Source organism: Leuresthes tenuis, unplaced genomic scaffold (genome assembly GCF_036924035.1).
Source record: "Leuresthes tenuis unplaced genomic scaffold, fLeuTen1.0.hap1 SCAF_15, whole genome shotgun sequence".
NCBI lineage: Eukaryota > Metazoa > Chordata > Actinopteri > Atheriniformes > Atherinopsidae > Leuresthes > Leuresthes tenuis.
In genome coordinates, this window is record NW_027325369.1 from 23,932,630 (window position 1) to 23,938,696 (window position 6,067).

Sequence of the window (6,067 nt, forward strand, 5' to 3'; positions counted from 1 at the left end):
TCAGATTTTGGCCCGTTAATTTTGAAGGGTATATTTGTGTGCGTGCATGAATGTGCTAGCATTTGTGTCTGTCTGTTTATATTTGGCTCTTCTTCCGATGAAGAGGATAAGTTATGGGGGAGGTGGGATTGCCTCTTTGTTTTAAGCAGGTAGAGTTTCCCCCCTAAACAAGGACAGCCTATCGGAATAAGATTAATGAAGTAATTTCATGCATGGCTCTATGCCTCAGCCCCCCTGTATGCACAGTGACTGTGTCTAAACCTGTGATTTACATTGAACAGTGTCAAATAGCCTTAACCCTCTATGATAATGTTTCTTTCTGTTAGTGATAAACACTCATAGTTTAAAAAGGAAAAAAACATACAACGTACCCCCTTTAACCATCTTGGATCTGTTTTGACTCAAAAATTGCACCAAAAAATGTAAGTACTTTTGAATATTAGACTGATGTTTCCGTTATTCATCATTTAAAATCCCATATTTATATGTTAGTACTATACCTTAGAGTACATGAGATTATTTATTACATGAGAATAGCAATCTAATTGACCCCAAATCATTGAAGATATACTTATGATGGCATTATGATCAAAGACTTTATAGGAAAAGCAATGTCTTGTAAACGTTACTTTACAATTCATCACATGATTTGTGTGACTGAAGAGAAAATGACACTTTGATACTAAAATGTTATGCTGCCTCAAAAATTGAAGTACAAAACTTCAAGTTTATGTGATCTTCCTTTAGATTATAAACGGAATAGGACAAAGAGATTACCCGTCAAAAGAAAAGCAATTTAGAGTTAAAACATTTATTGTAAAGGAAGACTCCCTCTGTGTCAGTATTGCAAGGGAATGTATTGTGATATTGCTGCTAGTGTATAAGTAACTTATCACAAAACACCAGGTTGTGTCTGATGCCATTAATCACACCAGTTTTCTTGTGACAAGCTTTGGACGAAACTGTTTTTAATGGTCATTTTTGCCAGTTGACTATAATTACTTTTTGTAGTTATCAAGAGCCATTTATGTTGTTAAATTATACCATGACTGTGCCACATAATGGGTGTAATAAAAACTAATCTTTTCTAATGAAAAGGCAGAATTAGAAATTTGATCCCAAATGTACTGCATGGCAGACTGGAATTATCCCTGAACTTTTTTTAAAAAAAAAACATACAGTATGATGAACTGTCCAAGTCTACAGAGAGCTTTTCCTCTGGGTTTGCATAGACGATTGTTAACTCCTTGCTCTCCATACCAAGACAAGTCTCTCACATCCCCCACTGACAGTAGCTCTGTCATTAGCCAGTTGCTTCCCTCAACATCCTGAAATCAGCCCCTTATAAGAACTAGATCTGCCCAGTGCGGCCCAGACAGTTTACGTCAGACAAACAGCAGCGCCTGTATCACAAGAGGCCTTCTCTTTCCTGCCAGCAGCATCTCTTGAACAGGAAGGAGCGGGGGGGATCAATAGATGTGATCTGCTTCTTGGCCAGCTCTATCTTGTGGTGCTGTCGGAGCATGGGGCTCATGTTGTCATAGTGGAGTGAGCTCATAGCTTTATAAAGACTACAGTGACATAGCTGTGAAGCAGCTAAATATAATCCTCTGCTGCGGCCTGAAAAAAACTTAATTACCCAGGCTGCAGAACAGCATGCACCCCCCCCACCAAAAATGGTAACCCTGCACTAGCCCCTAGCCTTCCCCCTATCGATCTGGGGCCCCCGCTCCCCATTGGTACAATAAACACTGTTTTCTCTGTCTTTTCCCTCTCTTCTCTTCATGTATCTCCTTGCTTAATTTCTCTTCTCTTTTTCCTTTCTGTCTCCTTAACTTTGCTTTTGTTTGCCTCCATAGATCTGAATGTCATAAATCTCTGTCAGCGTGTCTGGCATATCCGTTAATAAAGAGGCTCCTCCCCTCTCTTCAGGTCCCCCCCTCCTCTCAATCTTCTCTCTGCCAGACCAGGACTAATGAATGAGAAACTCCAAAATTAGGGGCCTCTCCCTCATAGATTAGAATTGGTCCCTCTGGAGAGCCGGGCTTGCCTCCAACCAAACCACAGCCATCAACCAACTCTCCTACCCTCCCATATTTCCATCTTTCATATTTTGTCTGGTGCACAAACACACTTTCAGACATAGTGTTTATAAACTCATGAGACAGACACACACACACCCATGCACATTGACCCTAGAGTCTAGCCCCTTATTCCCCTGATGGTCATTAATCTTGAACCAGTTTCACAAAAAGCCATCCTCCATATTTTAGCCAAGTGTGTTTTGAAATCTCCATCCTTTCCTTTCTCCCAAGGGCCACGTAGGGCCTCACCAACCCCTCCCTGATCTTCAAACCTTTTTCATTTACATGTTCCCCCTGTGAGAACACACACGGAGCGCCTTAGGTGGCATACAAGCTTCTAAATGTATTTCAATGACTTTTGTGGGGCTTTTCAAATTTTGGTCTATGATGTCCCAAAAATGAGTCCCTGGCTGTGTGTGTTGGAGCAGTAAAAGGCCCCAAGAGGAGAGGTCAGCATGGCAGCTGCTTGTGGGTTCTGGATGTGGTAGGGAGGCTGAGCCGGGCTGAGAGGAGGTCTTTCAGGAGCTAATTGAGTTCGTCCTACCAGCGCTGACTCTGGGGCTAGTGGCTTATCAGGCCACATTGCCTGAGGCCCTCGAGACAGATCTGCCCCTACTGAGGCATCTGATATCACCATCACCCTGCCTTCAGATGTCATCCCCCACATCAACCCTTTCCCTGTCACTTACGCAGTCTGATCAGGTAGCAGGCATGTCACACTCTAGGATGGGGTGAGCAATTGTTGTAAAATGGTGTTTTTAGCTTCTGGTGGCCCTTTTGAGTAGAAAAAAAATCAGAAACGTACTTATTGTTGGGCTGAATTTCGAGTACAAGTTTTTTTCTTGTAACTTAAACATGAAACAGATTGAGTGCTGGAGTCACACTGAGAACAGAAGATGTCAGTGTTCTCCTGAAGTGGGTGGGTAGCTCTCAGCTGGAATACTTACAAATTGGCTCGATTAGATCCTGAATTTTCTACATTCTTATAACACTGTCAGCGAATGTTCTGAATTTTGCTTGCAGGCGAGGAAAGCGTAGAGACGAGAGAGCTCCACGGTTCTCCTCCTGAACAGCGAGAGTGAGACAAGCTGCCAGATCGTTAGGCCAGCTAATCCTGGTCACAGCAGCACCAGTGGAATGATATTAGGGATCTGAAATGCTGTTAGGAGGGCCAGGTGGAATCAGATTAAAACCAAACTGCGCAGTGTGCGTTTGTGGGCCCATAACCTACTACTCAGCATGAATTTTGATCGGTACAAAGGGAACAAAAGGAGGAGGAACAGAGAGAGAAAAACGAGAGAAGGGGAGATACTGTGTCTTAGAAGAGCACTGTTCCTTTGGGCAGCCAGGCAACAGAATATAAAAAAGCTCTTACCTCGAGGAAGGAAGGAAGAACTATAGATTTTTCAGCATCAAGTCTCAGATAGTTCAGCAAACCCTTTCCTGTCTGCTCTGTCTGTGTAGCACACAAGCTAATTAGTACCTGCCCCACATACTGAATTATTTATTGGGACTATTGCTGCTGTCAAACTATTTAATGCTCATAATTCATTTTCCCCATACAGTTGTATTTATAGATTTAAATTGGACCTGTCCCACTAGAGATTACGAATATTTATAGAAATATTTTAGACTATTTGATTAATACACCAGGTTTAAGTGGTTACTATTCCCTCAGTATCATTAATCAATATATGCAGGCTTGTTAAAAACATAAGCATAGCAGTGGTATAATGTGTCATAGCAGAATGAGTTAAGGGGGATTCTAGCCAGCGCATTTATTATAAATGACCACATTGAGCTTGAGGGGAAACAGTTAAGACATTTATGCAATTATGCTAAGTGTCACCCTGAGGATGGCCTTTGAACCAAGGTTAAGCTTACTCTGAATTTGTGAAATAAAAGCTAAATGGAGCCATCTTGTTCTCCTACGTTTTAATATATAGCCTTTAATAAGCCAAGTGCAGGTGCCCTATCGCGCAGGTGCACATATCCATCTGAAACATAGAGCATAAAGCAGATGAACACAGGACTGTGTGTTAATTTATAGAGATGCAATCTGCATTCATTATCCAGAGCAGCAAGTGCTATTTTAAAAAGAGATGAAAATTATTTACTTATTTTTGTAAGTAGAGTAAAATGTTAATCTGACCAAGTAAGCATTCTATGCATTGTAACTGAAAAAATAATCTAAATTGAACCACATTATCTTAAGCAGAATGGTGGTTGTGTTTTACTTTTATGCAGTAAAGACATTATATTGGAAGAAGAATTTCAGAAGTGCTCAGGCACTAGGGCTTATTCCACAAGGTCAATGGTTTTAACAGGGGGCATTTTTTATTATTTATTTTAGCAGTTAACCTTTTTGTGAATTTCCAGAAGAGATAGGCACCTGGAGCTCCGATGAATATACATGACAGCAGGCAGGGAAACCCTGGAATGTGATTTAATTTGACACGCTGACCCCCCCTCTCTCCACGGGCCCAGGAAGCCAGGGTAAGAAAATAAGGTTGACCCACTGACCCCTGGGCCTGAACCCCTCCGTCACCCATCCCCACAATTAAATCATCCTGAGAGAGCAAGAAGCAGCCTGGCCGACCAATAGAGGCCACTGCAGCAGCGGCCTCTCATTTCCTGTTTGTTCTGAAGTGCTCGAGATAGACAGCTGTCGTCCAATCAGACAGTTGGAGCCCAGCAGGAAATACCCCCCTCCCTACGCTGATGGTAAACTGACTTGTCAAATATGTAAACATTACCATTAGTTGGCAATATGCTAATGGAGGTAAAGCACAACTTTGGCCATCAAGCTGCTACTCTCTAGGAACCCCTGTGTCTACATTTGCATAAGCCATGCATGGCTCAATTTTGCTAATGCAGGCAAGTGCAGGCGACCTTTTACCCTTTCAGTTGTGCCTAATGCAAAGGGGTGTGTGTGTCTGTTAGTGGGTGACCTCGCCTTGACCTAAAGAGGTTAGTGTGTCTACACGGCATCCCCAATACATTGAGTAATTCATCTCTTGCTTGTTCACCAATGTGTTGAATCCAAGCTAAGTTTTTTTACCCCTCATGTAGTTCACTGGTGCAATTTCAAGTTAAAGGTTGTAGAGCAGGACTGTAATAGATTTATATGGGCATGGAAGGCTTCCGAGTGCATTTTGTGGCCACAGCCAAAAAGCTGCACTTTAGTCTGCACACGTTACAGCATTAGATTACATGTACTCCAAAATACAGTTATTAGACAGACAGTGAAAAAGTCAATATCTTGCCATCATGTTTCCTTTTGGTTGACTGCTGACTCAAGGAGACAAGCCAAGGTCCACTGTGCTCTCAAAACTATTGAGATGCCCCCCATTTTCATGTACTCAGTGTATGTGTGTGTGTCGACTTGCGTGTTAGTTTATTTGAGTGCTCTCCCATTCGCTTTCCGTTGCTTTTCCTTCTGTCTGTGTGTTTATATTGTGTGTAATGTGTGTGGTAATGAATATTGTAGTTGTGTGTATTTGTTCTCTGAAGCACTTTAACAGCTGCTGTAGTGTGTGGCTAATGAAGCACTTAGGATCCTCCCCTGGTTCGCTGGTTTATTGGGAATGTTGGGACACAGTAGTAAAGAGAACAAAAAATTGCAGTGACAGACAAAAAAACCCAGAAACTTTGAATATGTTGGATATGTATTTGAATATGAATGTGAAACCACATGAGACTTATCAAATCCCTTATCTACTATATTTTCTCCTTATTTTAAATGTGTACAAGTTGCATGATAAAATTATTTTTCATTGTAAAGTCAATTAAATAGATTGTAGGTTGTTCCTACAACCAAGCATCTTTGTTCTAATCATCATGACTGGCAGCATCGTCATCATATTTTGTTCGGAATATTTTGCAATGATATGTGGCATGAAAATCTACATGAAATTCTCTTCTAATCATCCTCGCCTTCTCCTCCTCCTTTTCCCAACAACCCTCCCCCTCCATCCCATCCC